The following is a 21542-nucleotide window of genomic DNA, read 5'->3' as shown; positions in this document are numbered from 1 at the left end:
TGACATATTAATCTTGGGCTCAGTAAGTTAGCACTTTGCATAAGATAAGGTGAACACAGAGCAGCTACCTGTGGAGATGTTGAACCTTGATCTGTAGCTGTCTGCTTAGGAACAAGATGAAAGGCAGCTTCTTGCATGCCTCAGGTTTCTGCTCATGTTCTCCTTTTGGCACGGTGAACTGGGGTCCTGAGCTCTTATTTTCCTTTCACAGGTGTCAGGCATGCTGCACCGTGTGGATGACGGAGTGCAAACAGACTCAGCAGAAGTCACCTCCCACTGCCCTGCCGGCTCATCTCAGGGGGTGGGGCCTTTGGTTTCGATGTTATGGAAGAGCCTGGCAGAATGTTCTAGACCAGATGAAAATTGGGCTGCTGCAGACATTCAGAAGGAAGAAGTGGTTGAGTTTTTAAACCTCCTTTCCCCAATGCCCTGCTCAGTTAGAGTGAGCTCAGGCCACCGTGAATCACGAGAGCCATATCAATGCTCTCTTGGACGCTCAGGCAGGCAGAGCCAGGCAGCTGGGAGGGGGGCCTCTGTGTGAAGAAGAAGCTGCTGGCTGCCCACCCCTGACACTTCTGCACAAGCTGCACCACGGGGCAGGTGGGATGGATTTCCAGCCAAAGCTTTCCTCAGTCACCTTGCTCCTGGTCCACTGTGCGGTTACATCTTCCAGCTCAAATTCTGAAACCTAAGTGCCTTTGCAATTCTGTGTTTCTGGGCCTGAGGATGGCTTTTACTTAAACCACCTAGACTAGGAAAGAACCTCTTTCTCCCTTTCTTCCCCACACTTAAGAAACAACTGGGGGAGTGGGGGAGTGAATAATACAGTATCTCGGGGCCTGATGGTTTTAAATGGGGAATTATAATTAGGTCCTCATTAGCATTTTGCTAAATGTAAATGATATTAGGCATTTGCTGAATACAGAAGCAAATGTATTGGCTTTGGGTTTCAGGACTTCAGGAGGAGAGAAGTAGAGGAAGGAGGGGAATGGGGGACAGGATCTTCATGGCCCCCTGTAGTAGGGGAGGTGAGAGGGACCCCAGCCTCTGAAAACCAATGTTCTCTGTCTCCCACCTTCCCCAAAGGAGAGCTGGCAGTAGGGAGGGCTTCAGCCAGTGCTAAGATCAAAACTGTTGTACTTCAGCTTTGTTTTCCACTGAACCTGAGTAGCTAGGGAGGATGTTCTAATATTAGGGAAAATGATGTGGAAAAATAAAAGAACCTGGCAAGAATGCATTTCGATTTGCCTTTTTAAAAGACCACCAATTTCCTTCATCTTTCTCTTGGGAAGGTGGAAGATCCAGTAGTCACTGTGTCAGTATAGAAATAACTTTGTGGGGGAAGCACAGGAACCTTGTTTAGCCCAAAAGCAAGTCAAGTGAAAAAGGAGGAGGAGAAAAAATAATTTTCCCTGTTAGAGAAAAGATTCTAGTTTCATTTTGTAATTATAGTCCGCCTCTTCTCTAGGGGAAAAACAATTGTGAACTCCCCAAGGTGGTTATGAAGGAAGAGAGTACGATTCCCTGTCCTAGTGCTGAGAAGTCTCCCCCGCTCTACCAGGCAAGGTCCTAGAAATTCCCCACCCTGAAAGCTGTGAGCCCTCTGCTGTCAAAGGGGAAGTTCATTAAAAAATAAAAAAGGCCCTTACCACTATGCCTTCACCTTTTTGTTTAGGTCTTCAACTTGAATTCAGCCCAGCTAGAATGAAGCACCCATTAACTGTCCAGCCATGACACAGCAACTAACCACTTCAACTGAGTTTTCTGTCCAGGATTTGAAGATTCAGTGATATTACCGGGTACCTAGACAGTTAACCCTCAGGTATTGGGGTATCCCAGAGTGGAGATGTGATTAAAATCAGTCGTGTAACCACAGACCCAAAATTTACCAGACCACAGAAACTTCGGAGTACTCTACCTTTTTAGAAAACCAACTACCACCACCAGACGGTGTAAAAGGATAAAAATGACCCAGTCTTATTTACTGTTTGCCAGGTTCAAGCTGTTACAATCTTCCGCAAGTAGAGATTTTCATCGTGGGGTTTGTCTGTGCATTTTACACTCTGCTGCTGCTTGAGGCAACTTATCTTAAGTTAACAAAATTCAAGCAAGCATGAGCTGATTTTTTAAAGCTAAATGAAAAATAAAGATTGGCTGGGTGAAGTGGCTCACGCCTGTCATCCCAGCACTTTGGGAGGCTGACGTGGGAGGATCACTTGAGGACAGGAGTTCAAAACTAGCCCGACTGCTTTAGTGAGACCTGGTCTCTACAAAAAGAAAAATGCTTACAAAATAGCTGGGCGTGGTAGTGTGCACTTGTAATCCCAGTTACTCTGGAGGCTGAGATGGGAGAATCAGTTGAGCCCAGGAGTTCAAGGCTACGGTGAGCCATGATTATGCCCTTACATTCCAACCTGGGCAACAGAGTGAGACCTTGTCTCAAAAAAATAAATAAGTAAATAAATACATAAATAAACATAAGCTCCCTGTTTCTAAACTCCTAAGAGATTGTTTTCTTTACTTATCTGCATTAAGAAAACTGAAGGAATTTGCTTTGAGGGTTACAAAATCTTTAGAAACTGTTGGTCTCCATTTATAAAGATGAGGAGATAATCATATTATTTAGGTCCCTGGAACCAGATGTTTAATACTCTTCCCAAAACTACAGGTGAGAACTTGTTAGGGTAATTGTGGGTTTAATATAAGCTGATATCAAAGAGATGTAGCTGTTATACATTAACAAACATTCATGACAATAACAACACAGCAATGCAGCTAACATGTATTAGACTGTTACCCAGTGCCTCTCCCATAGCTAAGCACTTCATAGTGTGGGGAGAAGTGATTGGCTATGGTTTTATGATGCCTAAGGCTCTCCTCTATGGGCACAACCACCCCATCCTACAAACTTTCAGCTTAGTAAGATTGGCATAGATGGTATTCAGCTTTCCTTCATCTTTATAACCTGGCAGTAGTGTATTCCCACCCCCGTCGTGGGGATGATCAGTGCATAAGCCAAGATAAAACATGAGAAGAGCATGAAAATATTGAAACAGACAAGCTGACACTTTTACATGAGCCTAATTTAATGCTCCAAATTATCCTCTAAAATCAGTACTGCTGTTATCCTCACTGGCAGTGAAACATTAGGCATTGACTCCCTCCTATGGCTCATGTTAGCACTTCTCAGTGCTGGCTCCTTTTCCTGGCATTCAGCACAGGACTTTCTTTTCTTTTCTTTTCTTTTTTTTTAATTTTTGAGATGGAGTTTCACTCTTCTCACTCAGGCTGGAGTACTATAGTGCTATCTGAGCTCACTGCAGCCTCTGCCTCCCAGGTTCAAGCAGCTCTCCTGCGTCAGCCTCCTGAGTAGCTAGGATTACAGGCGCCTGCCACCACACCTGGCTAATTTTTTATATTTTTAGTAGAGACAGGGTTTCACCATGGTAACTAGGCTGGTCTCAAACTCTGACCTCAAATGATCCACCCGCCTCAGCCTCCCAAAATGTTGGAATTACAGGCATGAGCCACCGCGCCTGGCCAGGACTTTCCTAAAGCAGCACCTTCAGTGTATGTGAGGTTCTTCAAATGTTCCAGAGCCGCTGCATCTGCTCTCCCCACTAGAGCAGTCCCACTTTCCCCTCAAGCCGTGTCAGTAATTACATAGAGCAACAGAAGTCACACAACTCCAAGACCTCCAGCATGTGAGATAAGATGCTTCAGATCAATGTTTAAGATGGTGCTTTTTCTCCAGCAATAAATTTGAGTCATTGCACATTAAGAAAATATTACACTGTCTCCATCTTATTTGTTAAGAACAAAATAACCCTTCTTTTAAAGTCGTCCTCAAAATTAGGTCTGCCACTTCCATTAAGAGTATAATCTTGGTATTTTATTGCCTTTTAAAGTTGCTTGTTATTTTAACTCCACCATTTTACAATTCAAAGTTGCTTCTATAAAACCAAAGGTTATCATAGGAGAGGCTTTGTGAAAGCCTCTGAAGGAGCCTGACTCCTGGTTCCCTCCCTATCAGGGAAAACACCAAACCTGAAAGGACAATGTGAGAATCCCTTGAGGTGACAGGTTCTGTCTTCAACCTGCTTGCGTAGGGCTGGTGACTTTGGCAACCAGGCCCTCATAGGAGGGAAACATAAAAAAGGGAGCTTTGACATTTTCCTCCTGGTACTCGGCACATCTGCCCTGGGACACAGTGCCTGTGGGACTCTGGACCCCAGCACCAGATGTCCTTCTGAGAAAAGCCCAGTGGCGGAGAGAATTTCCAGAGGAGGGAGGGGTGGAGCCAAGAGAAGAGCTGGGGAGATAATGGAGTAGGCAGCTCCAGGAGTAATTCAGAGCAGAAGCCCCTGCTGTAAGGGTGCTTTCGGGACATTTTTTTTTTTTTTTTTTTTTTTTGAGACGGAGTCTCGCTCTGTCGCCCAGGCTGGAGTGCAGTGGCCGGATCTCAGCTCACTGCAAGCTCCGCCTCCCGGGTTCACGCCATTCTCCTGCCTCAGCCTCCCTAGTAGCTGGGACTACAGGCGCCTGCCACCTCGCCCGGCTTTCGGGACATTTTAACCAGCATATCGTCCCTTTTATGTGTGTATGACCATGCCATTGCACCAGAACTCTACACATCTAAAGAAGCCTAAGTAAAAGATCTCTATCAACTATTTTAAAGTAAATATTCTAAATGATCAAAAATGCATTTGTTATAGGTAAACTGGCAGCCAGCAGCTTTTATTGTTTCTTTGTAATTCATAAAATAATGATATATCTTTTAATCAAGAACAACTTAGATTTCAGTAAATCTAATCTTTCAACACACACACATATATTATATTACAGATATATAATGCTTACAAATCTGGGGAAGGATATTGAAGTGTTTGCCAACATATTTGAAAACTCAAATGAAATGAGTTATTTCCTGAAGATGGTTAAATTGGCAACATTAGCATTAAGAAGTTACAGAAAGCTAGAGAGGACTTTTAAAATAGGAAAATGCAAAAGAAGAAGAGAGTCATGTGGAAAGTCTGCTTTTTAAAAGAGATCCAGCACACACGATTTTAATGTTGGCTTCTGTTTCCTCCAGATTTCCTCCAGAGAGAGGAAAGATTTCAAGTTCATTCTTCTATGAGGCTATCATAACTGGAATATCAAAAGTAGACGAGAATACCACACAAAACAAAACCTGTAGACAAACTCTACTTCTTAAAATAGATGCAATAATACTACCATAGATGCAACTGCAAGAAAAAAACGGCAGTGTAGTGAAACAATCATATCTCATGACCTAAAGGGCTATCTTGGGAATAGAAAGTGGTTCATCATTAGAAATTGTATTGATAAAATCCACTATATTAAGAGATTAGAACATCTTAATAAATTTCCCGAAAAGAGAGCAATGGGTAAAATTTGACATCGATTCTCATTGTGAAACAATCAAACAAGGAAGTCCAGGATAAAATAAAACCCCTGAACCCCATAAAATATATATATACCAAAATCTGCAGCAGACTTCTAATTTAATAATTATTTTTAAAAATAGTTACCACAAGTGTTTAATCTAGAAATGGGATCATATCTGTAAATTAAGAAACAGTTATGTGTGTTGGAAAGAACATACGTACCCTGATTTGCAGCCAAGATTATACTTTAACAGTTCAAGAGAATCAATTGAATATATCTTAGAATAATTTACTCAGAATAATTTACTAAGAATGTCCCATTCATGATAGCAAATAGCAAAAAATACTTAGTAAGAACACAATAGCACACGTACAAGGACCTATTATGAGAAAAAACAAAATTTTTGTGACACAACAGAGGGGAGAAAGTATATTCTTTTGGTATATTTTGGTATAAAGCATATTTTAGTAAAAAGCTTCCAGTTTAAAAAAAAAATCTCTGGTAATGGCTTCATTTTCCGACGAAATGGCAGAGAAAAAAATATATGTATATATATCCCTTCTACTTCAGTAGCTCACACTTTCACTCTCTCTAATGGCTGTTAAACTCACCCACCAATTTCTCTCAGTTTCAGCTGCTATATTTTTTATTTCCAGTATGTGTATTCTATTTTTTTATATTTTTGTCCTCTGCTAAAGCATTCAATCCTGTGTTTTAATGCCTCCAACATATTAATTATATTTGTTTTAATGTCCCTGCTTGATAACTTCATCATCTGAATGTTCTGTGGATCTCTTTTCGTTGTTTACTTTCTTTTCTGTTCAGGTCAGGTTTTCTCTCCTTGAATGCCCAATTATTTTTGATTGAATGAGAAACTTGGTGATAGAAAATTGTAGTTCTCATTCTGGTCTCTAAAGGATAAAATCTTCCTGCAGGAAGATGTTGCTTCTGTCAAGAAGCTAGAAAAAGAAGCATCAGCACTCCTGCCTCGCCTTCATCCAATTAGAGAACCAGGAATTGAGGAACCTGAACCTTTGGAGAGGGCTGTTTCCAGGGCATTCTCACTCCTAAGGCGGACACTTCTGAGTTCCCACAAAACCTAGGGCGTTTACCAAGGTCCTTCCTTGTTGCAAGTTCCTGAAACTTGTAAGCATCTATAGAAGTTCAACTTGGTGCTACATCATCATGATGTCAGCTCAGGGAGTAGTTTAGAAAGTACAGTTGAATTTTTTTTTTTTTTTTTTTTTTTTTGAGACATTGTATCGCTCTGTCAGCCAGGCTGGAGTGCAATGGTACAATCTCGCTCACTGCAACCTCAGCCTCCCAGATTCAAGCGATTCTCCTGCCTTGGCTTCCTGAGTAACTGGGATGACAGGCGCCTGCCTCCACACCTGGCTATTTTTTGTATTTTTTTTAGTAGAGACAGGGTTTCACCATCTTGGTCAAGCTGGTCTCAAACTCCGGACCTCGTGACCCGCCCACCTCGGCTTCCCAAAGTGCTGGGATTACAGGCATGAACTACCATGCCCCGCCTACTGATGGATATTTTAATCAGATAGGGTAAACTAATCCCCTCGTCCTCAAGGTGGTTGGATGATAAAACTTCCTGTTTAAGTGGGACTCTGGCTGGATCTGATAAACCAGTTGCCCACACGATGGAAGTATAAACACACCACATAGGTAGTTTCAAATTTCCCAGTGGTCATATTTTAAAAATATAGACAGAAACTGGTGAAAGTAATTTTAATGCTATATTTTATTTAATCTAATATATGCAAAGTGTTATTTTAACACAAAACCAATCTAAAATGTATTGGCGATGACATTTTTTACATTTTTATCTCACCAAATTATCACAATTGGTAGGTATTTTCTAAATGACGGTACAGCTCAGTTAGGACTAACCACATGTTAAGTTTTGAAAAGCCACATGTGGCTAGTGGTACCACAGTCGTCACCAGTCTAGAACATTGAAATCAATGCCAAACACTAAAGCAAGAAGTTACATTAACTGTGGACAGCCCCTAAGGTTTGTGAATTTGAAACTAAGATAGTCAGGATCGGCCTGACTTGCACCCACTTGCAGGGTCTAAACAATGGAAAAGGCTGGCTAAAGCATAATTCTTCAGAAGCTGTCACTGTGCCACTGTGCACTCTCCGTAAGGATGAGGAGGGCGCTCACCCTTCCCACCAAGCAAGGGGGCTTCCAGACACCACCGAGAGACACTGGCTGTCCGTCTTGGAACTTGAGAGCCGTGAGACCTGATTTCGGAGACTTGTCTGGAAAAAGCACAGCAGTCAGAGACCGTGGCTGATGATGCTCAGCTCACAAGAGTAGAGACAGCAACCTTTGGAGCAAACTGCTCCTTTTCTGATTTCGGGCCTCACTAGCGGCAGGAGACATTGCATCAAGAAAAAGGACCCGCCCATACTGGTCTCAATTCTCTTGCAACTTTCTAGCCCTGAAACAAGCCCAAGCTGGCAAAGAAAACTTTTTTTTTTTTTTTTTTGTGACGGAGTCTCGCTCTGTCACCCAGGCTGGAGTGCAGTGGCACGATCTCAGCTCACTGCAGCCTCCACCTCCTGGATTCAAGCGATTCTCCTGCCTCAGCCTCCTGAGTAGCTGGGACTACAGGTGCACACCACCATGCCCCGGCTAATTTTTGTATTTTTAGTAGAGACGGGGTTTTGCCATGTTGTCCAGGATGGTCTTGATCTGCTGACCTCGTGATCCGCCCTCCTCGGCCTTCCAAAGTTCTGGGATTACAGGCGAGAGCCACCCCATGCCCAGCCAGAAAACAATTTTAATGTGATAGTTATTGGAGTTTGATCATTACATTGGACTGACCAATGCAATTACTGAGATGAGACTGTCCCTATAACCAAAAGCACCAGAAAGCCACAGTACCTGTCCAAGATGTTAATTGAGAGGTAAGCAGAAGAGAAACAGGTTCACAGAGGGAATTTTGCATGTAGGGATGAGACACAATAAAGCTTCTCTGGTATTTTCCTGACTGAGTCCTCTTCATTCAACAAACTGGTTACCTGAGGGGGTTTTTGTTTCACCTCTTGGGGTGGTGGTAGGTAGGGGACCAGAAAGAGCTAACAGCATGTGAGAATCAGGTGAGATTTGGGCTCATGCTTCACAGTGAGGGGTGCTTCCCCGGGGCCATACCCTTGATCAGTGGGACCAGCACAGCACCCAGAGGGGCAGATGGTCTTATCGCACCTCAGTGGTCTGCTCCATCTGCTCAGGGACCAGACCATCAGCTCTATCAGGCCAGAGGCCTGGTGTCACCCAGAAGCTCCTGTCATTCAGCACTCACCTTCTGGGCTGTGGAATCTTCTCTTGCCACGTAGAAAGGTGGAAAGAGATGGGAAACTTGGAGAGAAGCAATCAATAGCTTTGGCAAATAAGTTAAAATTGTCTTTTTCTTTTTACTGGTGAGAGACTAGTTAAACTGGAAGAGACTCGAATTTTGGGTAAAAAATAAGTTTTTGTTTTTACTATTAACCAAAACATAAAAATAAAAAAAAAGGGTGCTTCTTTCCTTTAACCCAAATGCCATCACCATGAGTCCAGAGAAAAATGATACCAGCTACCTAAAATAAAGGGTGCTGCACGTATAAGCACAAGCTGTATTACATTTTATAAAGGAAATCAACATTTTCCTTGAAAGCATGATATTTGAATGGTGTCAAAAGAAAGCATAAAGGTTAATTTTTGTGGCAGGAGGATGAAGGAAGCAGAGAATTATAGGGAAATACAGCATGAGCTATGAGAGAAGAAGTCGGGCTGTTGGAGGCAGGAAGCTATAATTTTGGAGACAGGGGGACTCATGGTGATTGCCCAGGCACCTTTTATTTTGTAGATGAGAAAATTCTGTCAAATGATTGCAGAATGTCTCACAATTAGTAGTGAAGCTGGTGGAATCCAATGAGACTTAATTCAGAGATTTTCTTCCCCCACCAAAGCATGCTCTAACTTTTCCCCAGGGAACGGTTCTTCATTGACTGCATTTTTCTTTTTGTAATTGAAAGGTGATTCAACACTGTATATTTGCTGTGGTTTGAATGCCTCCTCCAAAATTCATGTTGAAACTTTATCCCCAGTGTGGCAGTACTGAGAGGTGGGACATTCAAGAAATGACTGAGTCATGAGAGCTCTTCCCTCATGAAATAATTATTCCACTCATGGGTTAATAGGTCAATGGGTTATGGTGGGAGGGGAACTGGCAGATTTACAACAAGAGGAAGAGAGGCCTCAGCTGGCACACTCTGCCCCCTCACCATGTGATGCCCTGCACTGCCTCAGGACTCTGCAGAGAGACTCCACCGGCAAGAAGGCACTCACCAGATGCTCCCTCTTGATCTTGACTTCCCAGCTTCCATAAGAAGCAAATGCCTTTTCTGTATCAACTACCAGTTTCAGGTATTCAGTTATAAGCAAGAGAAAATGGACGACTACATTATTCTGTAAGATTTTGGCTTTGGGAGGACGAGGCGGGCAGATCATGAGGTCAGGAGTTCAAGACCAGCCTGGCCAAGGTGGTGAAACCCCATCTCTAGTAAAAATACAAACAATTAGCCGGGGGTTGTGGTGGGCGCCTGTAGACCCAGCTACTTGGGAAGCTGAGCTTGAACCCAGGAGGCAGGCTTGCAGTGATAAAAGATCACTCCACTACACTCCAGCCTGGAAGACAGAGTGAGACTCCGTCTCAAAAAAAAAAAAAAAAAGGTTTTGGTCCTTTCTTCTCCTTCTTCTCCTTTTTACTTTTAATGTCACTGGCTTTGGAAGACTGTGCTTATCAACGACAGACCCAACAATATCCTGTTATGATGGAACATTTGGGTCCCCTGAAGTTAATATGCTGGAGCCCTAACTTCCAAGTGGTTTTATTTGGAGGTGGGGCCTCAAGTAATTAAGGCTAAATGAGGAAATGAGATCATAAAAATGGAGGCCTGATGTGATAGAATTGGTGTCCTTCTTGTAAGAAGAGGAAGATCTCTCTCCTCCCCGACTGCCACTCCATGTAAGGATATGGTGAAAAGACAGTCACCTGCAAACCAACAAGAGAGCCCTTACTAGAAACCAAACTGGCCAGAACCTTGATCTTGGACCTCTGACCTCCAGAACTGTGAAAAAGAAATTTCTGTTGTTTAAGCTACCAACTCAACAGTATTTTGTTATGGCAGCCCAAGTAGATTCATACACATCCCATCCTCCATGCTCTTCTTCAATGTGGCCATCCTAGTCCCCACTAAAGGCCCCCTGGTGAAGCTGGGCTGGCCTCAGGAACTTGGTCAGAAAGCATAGACCTCAGCCTGGTTCTCTTGGGACACTTGCTGTCTGGATGATCCTGTTTGAAACCTTCCTTTTCAGAGCTCAGCCTCCAGGTTACGAGAAGCTCAAGCCACATGGAGATGCCATGTGCAGGCACAGAGCCCTAGCTGATTCCAGCCTTTGAATCATTGCATTCTGGGCACCAGACATGTGAGTGAGAAAGCTTCCAGATGGTCCCAGCCTCTAGCTGGCCAAGTAAACCACAAAGTTTCAGATTGTCCCAGCTGAAGCCCTAGACATTGTGGAACAGAGACGAGCTGTCTCTGCAGTACGTGTCTGAACTCCCAACCACGGAATCTGCAAGTACAGTCAAATGGTCATTTATGCCATCAAGTAGGGGCATTTCGTGTGTGCATCCATGGTAACCGAAATGTACATTTCTTTCAGGAAAATTTCCTCCGTGGTTGTTACCTGGCCAACCCTATCAATTCCACCCTGTCTGACTTGTGAGATGCAGGGAGAGCAGAGATGAACATGGGAGGGAAAACCTCCCAGGGGTGAACTAATGAAAGTCTGTAGAACAGAGTTCACGGTGTTTCTTATTTGTGTTCTTTCTCCCCATTTTATTATTTTTATTATGAGATGGGGACTTGCTCTGTCGCTGGGGCTGGAGTGCAGCAGTGCAATCATAGCTCACTACATCCTCAAATTCCTGGGCTCAAGTGATCCTTCTGTCCCACCCTTCCAAGTAGCTGGGACTACAGGTGTAAGTCACCATATGGGCTAATTTTTAAAAATTCTTTTCAAAATTTATTGATTTATCTCTCTGTTTGTTTGCTTACAAGTTCTCACTAAGTTGCCCAGCCTTGTATTGAACTCCTGACCTCAAGTAATTTTCCTACCTGGACCTCCCAAGTAGCTGTTTACAGGCACGAACCACTATGCCCAGCCCTCCAACTTTATTCTTCATGGTAAAAAGGTTCCAAATTGCTTACTTTAACTACAAGTGTCTCTGAGCTTCTAACTTTGGTTATACTCAAGGCTATGTTTACTCATCACGACATTGAAAGTTGAATCTGTCAAAATGTTCAAAGCGCTCCATGCTGGTCCTTTTGTTCAGGTTAGACCAGCCCAAGTCACTACTCTCACCAGACAGGAACCAGAGTACCTACAAGGGAGTAAAAGCATCAAGTGGAAAGACAGGAAAAGCAAGCGTCAGCGTGGTCTCTCCTTGGAAAAAGGCAACCAGGACTCAAGAACAGGCTTCAACTAGCTACTTGCTGGTAGTAGGTTGATTATAGTACAGTTTACTGTCCAAACAGGAAAGGGATGCTATTCATAATTACACTGGAACAACAAGCATGAATCTGGTGTAATTCCATTTATGTAAAATTCTAGGAAATGCAAACTAATGTATGGTGACAGAAAGTATCTTAGTGTCTGCCTGGGGTGGGGAGGAGGGTTGGGCGGAGGGATTAAGGGTAAGCATAAGGAGACTTTAGGAAAGATTGGCATGTTCTTCACTTTGATTGTGGTGACAATTTCACAGCTGTACACAAATGTCAGAACTTTTCGAGGTGTACACTTTAAAAACATGCAGGTTATTGTTTGCAAATTATATCTCCACAAAGCTATAAAACAGTCTATACCACAGCCAAGATTATGTCGCTGGACATTCTCATAGTATCTTTTTGTAAAAGAAATGAAAATATTGCAAAAGCATCTCTCCTAACCTCCTCACCTTCCCTTATTCTCTCACCTCCTATGCCATTTCCCCAAAGTAACCCCTATCAAGATGGGAGCATACTTTCCACGCACAATTTTATACATATTCTGTGTGTATATGTCCATTAAGTTTATTTGTTTTCTTTTGTGAGTATAGAATCTCGGCATAAGTATTATCATATTGGGGAAATTATCTAGTTTGTGACCATTAAGAGGAAAAACAACCCATTTCTCCTTTTGCTGTCTTCTTTCCAGATCTGAGTGCCAGCTAACCTCCTGAGGTTGCTTTTCAGGAGCCGTTAGGTTATGACCCCTGTTTATTAGATGCCTTGTATTCTCTTAGTTGCACTCCTTTTGTTTGTTTTTGCAACAGTATATTTTCAAGAGATCTTAGAAAATATTTTTATGCACCTTCAGAAAAGTACATAGATGAAAAGTTAACTTTCTAATCCCTCCCTGAATGTCTAAAAGTGTGTTTTCTTTTAATTTTTCAATTACATTTGATCTACGTTTGACTGGGAATAGAATTTTAAGTTCCCAGTCATTTTCTTAAGTACATTCAAACACTGTTTCATCATCTTTTAAAAACTAGTGTTACTGATGGAAACTTTTCTACCAGTCTTTTTCTTCTTCCATTGCAGGTAACATGCATGTTGCTTTTAGAATCTTTTAGTGTCTTTGTTTTATTCTTAGTTTTCTGAAATTGCTTTAGGATGTGCCTCAATGAAAATCTAGTTGAATATGTATATATTCCTTTTTTCTATCATTGTTTAAAAAATATAATATACTCCCCTTTTTCTCTCTCTCTTTTACTTTTGTAGACTCCTAACAGAAGATAGCATTTCTGAATGAGCAATCTGGGTTCCATGTCTCTAGTTTTCTCTCTCATGTTTCTCATCTCTTTGTATTGAGACATTTCCTACTTTTTAAATTAGTTCTATTGAATTGTTTTCTTTAGGTACAATATTTTAAATCCCATGAACTGATTCTAGGTTCTGATTTCATACCTTCTGAAGAGTAGTCTGTTCTTAAATTGTGGATGGAATTTCTTCTCTTCTAACTCTGAATAGAGGTTTAAAAAATACCTCTTAGTTTTCTGAATTATCTTTGTTTCTTTTTTTTTTTTTCCTTTTTTCTTTCTTTTTTTTAGAGACGAAGCTTCACTCTTGCTGCCTAGTCTGGAGTGATGGCACGATCTTGGCTCATTGCAACCTCCGCCTCCTGGGTTGAAGTGATTCTCCTCTCTCAGCCTCCAGAGTAGCCGGGATTACAGGCATGCACCACCACGCTCGGCTTATTTTTTATTTTTAGTAGAGACAGGATTTCACCATGTTGGCCAGGATAGTCTTGAACTCCTGACCTCAGCCTCGGCCTCCCAAAGTGCCAGGATTACAGGCAGGAGCCACCATGCCTGTCTGATTATCCTTGTTTCTTCTGGGGTCAATTCTATTCACTCCCTCCTAGACCCTGTTTTTTTCTTTCTTTTTCCTTTGATTTTTTCTTGCAGTATGAGTTTATAAATAAATCATATGGATGATTTATTCAGAGAGTTCACAAGGTTTTCTTCTACCATTACTCTCATTTTTCGGTCTTTCCCAGGGATCTGAGGGCTTCTTGCAAGGTCTGAGTACAGGTAAGATACATCACCTGATGGCTTCTTTGAGGGTCTAAACAATGACAAGGGGAATAGGCAGGCCTACTGAAGCATCGGATACCAAACTGGGCCCTATCTCAGGGCCTCTGTTGTTTTAGGAGCCCTAGCCTCTTTAAGCAAGCATTCTGCCTTTAGTCTGGGAGTAAACACCGGCTCTAGGAACAAAAGGTGGAAAAGCCTACCATGACCCCAATTCTATTCTTAGAGTTCCTCTAAATTTATTCTGTTTATGTATTTCAATCCCAGGATCATGACCCAAATAAACTACATGCATTGAATCTGCTGTCAGGTCTGGTTCTGGAGGAACACAACCATATTCTCCTGAATTCAACACTTGCCCTCAGAATCTAGAGATTTCCTTTCCTCAATTCACCAACTAAGGGTTTGTAAATATATTACATGTCACTTTGTATTTTTACAGAAAAATAGGGTATATAAACTTCAAAGCTGCCAGAATCACTGCCGTGCATTTTATGACACCGTAAAATGAGGAAGGTTTTTGCATAGATTGCATTGCACTATCTTTCTGGAACCTTTCATGTTCTAACCCTGACCTTGCCTTCCACAGCAGACTAGAAGAAACATAATTCTATAATCTAATAGGGTCCACTTACTTTTGACTTCTGGACAACTCTGGTTTTTATGAAAGATTTCCCTCCTGTGCTTTAATAATTATCAGGCTGGTGCAAAAGTAATTGCGGATTTTGCCATTAATGGCAAATGGCAAAACCTGCAATTACTTTTGCACCAGTGTAATAGCTAATAAAATAATGCACTGCATTGTATCTATTCATCAAGTTAGTTAAATAATGAGTGACTGATCACCTATTTGGTGCCAGGCCTTTTAGGAGATATAAAGTCCATAATCACAGCCCATCACAAAGTTTACAGTCTAGTGAGAAAGACACACAAACGATAACTATGATGCATGAGATAAGGGCCATGAGAGAAGAATGTTCAGCACTGCGACAGCCCAGGAGGGATGCGGGTCCCTGACTGCAGCAGCAAAGAAGCTTCGCAGGATGAAGTGAACTGAAGGGTGAAGAATAGAGCTTTGCTCATCAGAAGGATGAGGTGTCTCGAGCAGAGAAAGCAGCATTTGTGAAATACACCCTTTCATCTGCTAGATCAGTGATTTTCACATAATTTTTTTTTTTTTTTTTTTTTTTTTTTGAGACGGAGTCTCACGCTGTTGCCCAGGCTGGAGTGCAGTGGCCCGATCTCGGCTCACTGCAAGCTCCGCCTCCCGGGTTCCCGCCATTCTCCTGCCTCAGCCTCCTGAGTAGCTGGGACTACAGGCGCCCGCCACCGCGCCCGGCTAATTTTTTGTATTTTTAGTAGAGACGGGGTTTCACTGTGGTCTCGATCTCCTGACCTTGTGAACCGCCCGCCTCGGCCTCCCAAAGTGCTGGGATTACAGGCTTGAGCCACCGCGCCCGGCCGACACATAATTTTTTTAAAGAAACAGAACAGGCCAGGCCCGGTGGCTCACATCTGTAATCCCAGCACTTTGGGAGGCCTAGGTGGGTGGATCACTTGAGCCCAAGAGTTCAAGACCAGCCCAGACAACTTCACAAAAACCCGTCTCTACTAAAAAATACAAAAAACAGCCTGGCATGGTGGCGCGCACCTGTAGTCCCAGTTACTTGTGAGGCCTAAGTGGGAGAATCACCTGAGTCCAGGGAAGTCGAGGCTATAGTGAGCCATGATCAAGCCATTGCACTCCAGTCTGAGCATGGGGAGTGAGACCTGTGTCAAAATAAAGAAGTACATAAAATAAGGAAACAAAACAGTTGCTTCAAACACAAGTTTCTTGGAAGGCCCAGTAGGTACAACGGAGAGGCTCTGGGAATGTGAGGAGTGGAGCTGAAGAACACCACCCTTCCCTTTGGAATAATCTCCTTGTCAAACTCACAGTCTCAGTTCAAAGTTTTCTCCTAACTCTGGCAGCATCACGTCCTCTGTTGTCCAAGGCAGCCCCCGTGCAAGGGCATCCCTTTGTGCTATGAGACATGCACTCACTTCACCGTGAGTCTACATGACTTAGATACGGCTCCATAAATTAAAGAAAATTACTCCTACCGCCAGTCATCCTGAAAAGGACCACTCCAAAACACTGTAGGAGGAACATTAAGAGCTGGATCAAAATGCCTTTTTGGAAGGGACTCCATTTCCCCCGCTAGTGACTCTGACTCACATGCACAGCCAGTGAGTCAGAGAGGGAGCGAGTCAACAAGAAATGGGAAAGCAAAGAGAGGAATTATTCTCCTTAGGAACATGAGGTTTTTAAAAAACATGTATGTTCAATTTTATTTGTTACTTCTCAGATGTTGGGAACTCAGAAGTCAGAACTGGAGCAGAAAGATAGGACAATGTTCTGGAAGCCAAAGCTCCAGCTGACTGAAGAGGCAACAGGTCATTAGTTGTTAAGGGGCACATATGTGTAAGATTTAGTTTTAAGTTTTCTGTAAAGCATCCTGGTTGCGGCAGTGAGGCCTGGAGCCAGCGTGTACTGGGTCACAAGAGCCAACTTTAAGTTGTCGGGAATGTTACAGGTGAGTCGTTAAACCTAGCAATTATTCAAGATTAAATAATGGAAGTTTTAAATGAAATAAACCACATTTTTAAGAAGATAAATACTCAAAACATATCAGTTTCTAATAATTTCACTACACTGTAAACCTATGCTTCTGAGGTTACTGAACTCTATAGCGTATGTCTGGGTAAACACTGTGCAACAGGATAATAAGGCTTTATATAGTAACATAATGCACCTGAATTTCTCCCAGACTCCGCTCCGTGATGTCATATTGGTAGCTTGAAGGATTTATAGCAAATGCTTCAAACCAGGGCGTTTTTGTTTGGAGAGCAGGTCATTAAACTTCTATCAGTGAGCCAGTGGGTCAAGGGCACAGTGTCTGGAAGCAGCCACTTGAAGGTCCAGCTCAGTTGCTGGCTGTGTGACCTGAGCAAGTCATTTCATCTTCTTCGGCCTCACTTTTCCCAAATGGTTATTTTGAGGACCACATCAATCAAAAATTGTAAAGCACTTAGAACATTACCTGGCACAGAGTACCCACTATGTAATTGTTACCTGTTATTGATGCTGTTATTGTTAGATTTATTTACATCATAATAGTCATACACCTCTTATAAATGCCTGGCACCTTTCTAAACCCTCACAAACACACACAAAAGCCTGGCTTTTCAAGATTTTTACAAAAGCCAGTCACTCCTCTTTTTCCCCACCAAGAACTTTACCTCTGCTGAGGCACTGGCTCCAGGTTCATCCACTGAGTCTACATAGTTACGGAATCCCCAGCTATTACCTGAGAACACAGCCCCCATCACGAGGGCAGTCTTCCCTGCTTCCTTTGACAGATCTGAGCAAAGTTTTGAAACTCTATGTGTCGAGGAACAGTTGACTATAGCCTTTCTTAAAAGACATCTGAGTGGCAGTCTTGCCTCTGCCTCTTCATCCCTCTTCCTCTCTGCAGGCTGGATGTGGACACAATGGTGGGATCCCCAGCAGCCATTTTGTACTCTGAGGTGACTTTGGGAATGCAGGCCCCATGATGGAGCAACAATATGGAAGTCACCTGACTCCCCAAGGACTCCACTGAGCAGCGTCTCCACACCAGGCCTTTCCTGGGAAAGAGAACTGAGTGTCTGTGCTGTTGATGTCCTTATAGTGTGTTCCTTGAATCAGCAGATCCTTTCAGGTTTCAGAATCTCACTCTTCCTCAAGTCTGCTGAGGTGCACAGTAATAAAATCTGCATTTAACACAATCATGGGGTGTTTCCTGTGCACATTAAAGTCTGAGAAGCTCTGGTTTAAGCTGCCATAATGTCGGCCATTCTAATTCTCAGCTGAGCTCTATCCTAACTGCTTTAGCCTTGGTAGGATCAAATCTGTGCATAGCAACCAATAGAAGGGGCGGTGGACACCGGGGTTCTCAGGATGAGAAGGAACAAGGCATGGCATGGTAAAGACAGCTTATCAGAGGCAGGAACCTGGAGCCAGTGCCTCAGCAGAGGTAAAGTTCTTGGTGGGGAAAAAGAGGAGTGACTGGCTTTTGTAAAAATCTTGAAATACAAAGTTATACCGGTCTCCCCATTAGTCTGGCCCATGTGGCATCTGGGTAACAGATTTAACATCTAATTCCCTGTTAGTCAACAAGCCACTCGTCTAGGAGCCTGGATCTTGGAAATCCAACTCCCAAGGCCGAGCCACTCTTTCTGGTACCACATGCTGACATTATCTGATTAGAGTAAGTTATTTGCTCATTTCTCTCTTCCCTCTCAAGTCTGATGAATGGACTTTCTGGGGAGCTTCTCATTTTATTTCTTGAGTGTAAGTTGAATTAATTTTTCTCATCTTATTAATTTTAGCTTCTACCTAGCAACAAACTGTGGGCTTCTTCATCACCTTTCTCTCTCTTCAGGCCTCCTCATGACAGGATAATGCTGCCATCTTGTTGACCATCTGGCCTTCTTCCACAGCTTTCTGTCTTCCTCAGCCACTGTGCCCATCAGCTTCCTTTCCTATTTTAGGTGGAGGGTTGCACAAGACATAAAGACAAGACACTTTCCCTGGTAAAGAGAAATCCTAAAGCTAGCTTGGGAAGTGTTTTAAAACACAGGTTTTATTATGATTCAGGTAAGGCAAGGCCAACAGATGTAGAGATGACTTCCATTAAAAAGATAGTATTTTGTACTTAACAGATCCCAAGTGGGGGTGTGCCATGCCACCAGGACCACATGGGGAAGCCTGGGGTCTGTCAGGAGGCAGAGAGAGTGAGGAGAAAAGGTGGGTAAGAGCTTTTATTGTGGTGGTTGTGGAAAGAAATGGACAAGGCAAAGTAAGCAGGCTAAGCAGATTTAGGATCATCTGGCTTGAATAATTTCAACGGGTTTCAGGTATAGGCTCTGTTTTGAGTTGTCTGGTCCCTGATCTTCAGGTAACTAAGGCAGAAGAAGATTGGCTAGAGGGTATGAGCAAGATTGGGCTCTGGATTTGTTCTTTTGCATATGAAAGGCACACTCTTGGGAAGTGTTTGCTACCTCTAGGAATTAGCTGACTCTAGAAATTCTCTCCCCAGTCAGCAGGACCCCTGAATCCAGAGCGTTAAGACTACAGAAAATAAGAGACTATAATGAATACAGGAAGGCTTAGTAGAGACAATGATTTGGCCTTGAAGGAGGAGTATGTGGCCTAGAAAGGTAGAGAGATGATTCTATGTCAAGTAAAAGCACAAAAGGCCTGTCTTTGAGAAAGATGACAGTGAGTGCAGGATAGGGAAGCGGTGGGTGGAAGGAACTGTCAGCTGCTTGCTAAGAGCTGTTCAGCCACTCTTGTGGTGGCCAGCTAAGGCAGACAATGATAGAAGGTGGAGCCAAGGACCTTCCATCCATTGTTGAATTCCCAAAGGAATTGTGTACCTTCTCATTCCAGACTCCAAGTTCTATGACATAGCAAGCTGCCCTCTTACCGAAGGCAGTTAGTTCCACGCTTCTCTGACACTTGAGCCAAAAGCATTGCAGACTGATGCAAGGCTGGTGTAATGAAGGCAGAGGGCTGGCCAGACTGGCCACGTCTACCAGAATACCAAGCTGAAGGGCAACAGGAAGAGCCATGATCATACCATTTTAAAGAGATGATGTAAGATATTGCATAATATTTAAAATATGCATATATTTAATAATTCTTATAAAATATATAATAATATATTGCATACATAACAATGCATAAAATGGACTCTAGAGGAAATAGAATCAAGAAAAATATCAAATAGAAAGTAACTAAACTCATGAATGGATGAGCATCCAGATTGTGAAATTAAAGAAGAAAAGAGAAGTCTAACAATGTTTTAACAGAATATCCACTGCACTTGGCAACATTGGATGCAGCACTGAGAAGGTAAGCTACTTGGAACTCCCATGACCAGAACAGTAATGGTGACTTACAGCAAGAGTTGTCAATAAAACAAGCATAACAGAGTCATCCAGACCCTGGCAAGCACGTGCAGCCCGTGACTCAGCTCTTTGTGCAAGCTGACGAGCTGCTGTTCACAGACAGAAGTCTGAATATTACATGCCATAACAGATGAAACAAATCTTTTACTCATGGAAAAAAAAAAAAAAAAAAAGAAGAGACTATTTTCGAGATTTGAGGATAAATATATTTTTGAGGTAAGGAACTTGGGTTTCTAGAGCTGTGATAACGCCATCTGATATTTTTTCTTACCATAACCATGTTTGATTATTATTATTATTCACAGCTTAATTATGAAGAAATGAAGGCTTAAAAAGTTCAAGTACAATTTGCTTGTGTTCACACAACTGGAAGCGACAGAGCTGGTAGCTACAAACACGTTTACTATAAAGACGAACAAGCAGTGGGGTGACGTTTTAACCTAAAAGTCTTTTTATTTCCGTAATCTGGCCTCAAAATCTTCACCTACTGTTTAAATAATCTTAAAAGCTCCTCCTGAATTAGCCAGCAACTAATTTTACTCCAATATTTATAAACAGATCTGGCAATTTTTACCAGTTTGGAAAATAGAACAGAACAGATAATCTCTATAAACACAGGGATTCACTTTTTTTTTTTTTTTTTTTTTTTTTTTTAATCTTTACTGCAGGATCTGGATCAAAAGTTCTCATGAATTTAGGATACTACATTTCAGAGAAGAGTTGGAAAAGGACAGTTTGCAAAAATGGTGGCGATATGGTTGTCGACAGGGAGGTATGGGATGTGGATTTATTGGCTGTTGCTCGCCTTAAGACTCCCAGAGTGGAATGTGAACCCAACTCACACAGGGGTCAGGTTAGTGACACTGACAAACAGCCCTGACCCCACCCATGGCACACAGCACTGAGGGTTTTCTCCACGTGGATCCATGCCTGGATGGGACCAGGGACTGTCACTCACTTCATCTAGATTGGCCACCTCCTGAAGCTCTGTTCAAGGTAAGCATCGTGTCATGCTGGGCAAGACCAGCTCATCCTCTTCGCTCCTTTCTGGTGGTGCGAGGGATCTCCTGCCTGGGCAGGAAAGGACTCTGTCTTCACTGTGCATCATGTATGATCCTTGCTCAGGTATGGGTCCTGGTAAAACACCAAGGAGAAGGCATCCAATGGAGTCCTGTGGTCCACATTCTTCGAGCATGGGCCACTGACCACCAATATCTACCCACTGAAATACAGGGCACGAAACCCTGAGTGAACAAAAGACGGAACACCTTTTTATAAGGAAAGATGATTCAAAGGCCCTTTTCTAGATGAACCATGTTAAATCAGTGTGTGTCCTTCAGAATATAAAACAGATGGCTCTGAATATTGATTTTTAAAATATCACCCTCCAAGCAGCTTTTCAAGGTGGCTAGCCTCATTCTGCCTTGTTTTTTTTTTTTTTTTTTTTTTTTTTTTTTGAGACGGAGTCTTGCTGTGTCACCCAGGCTGGAGTGC

Source organism: Macaca thibetana, chromosome 15 (genome assembly GCF_024542745.1).
Source record: "Macaca thibetana thibetana isolate TM-01 chromosome 15, ASM2454274v1, whole genome shotgun sequence".
Taxonomy (NCBI): Eukaryota; Metazoa; Chordata; class Mammalia; order Primates; family Cercopithecidae; genus Macaca; species Macaca thibetana.
This window is presented reverse-complemented; position numbering follows the sequence as displayed.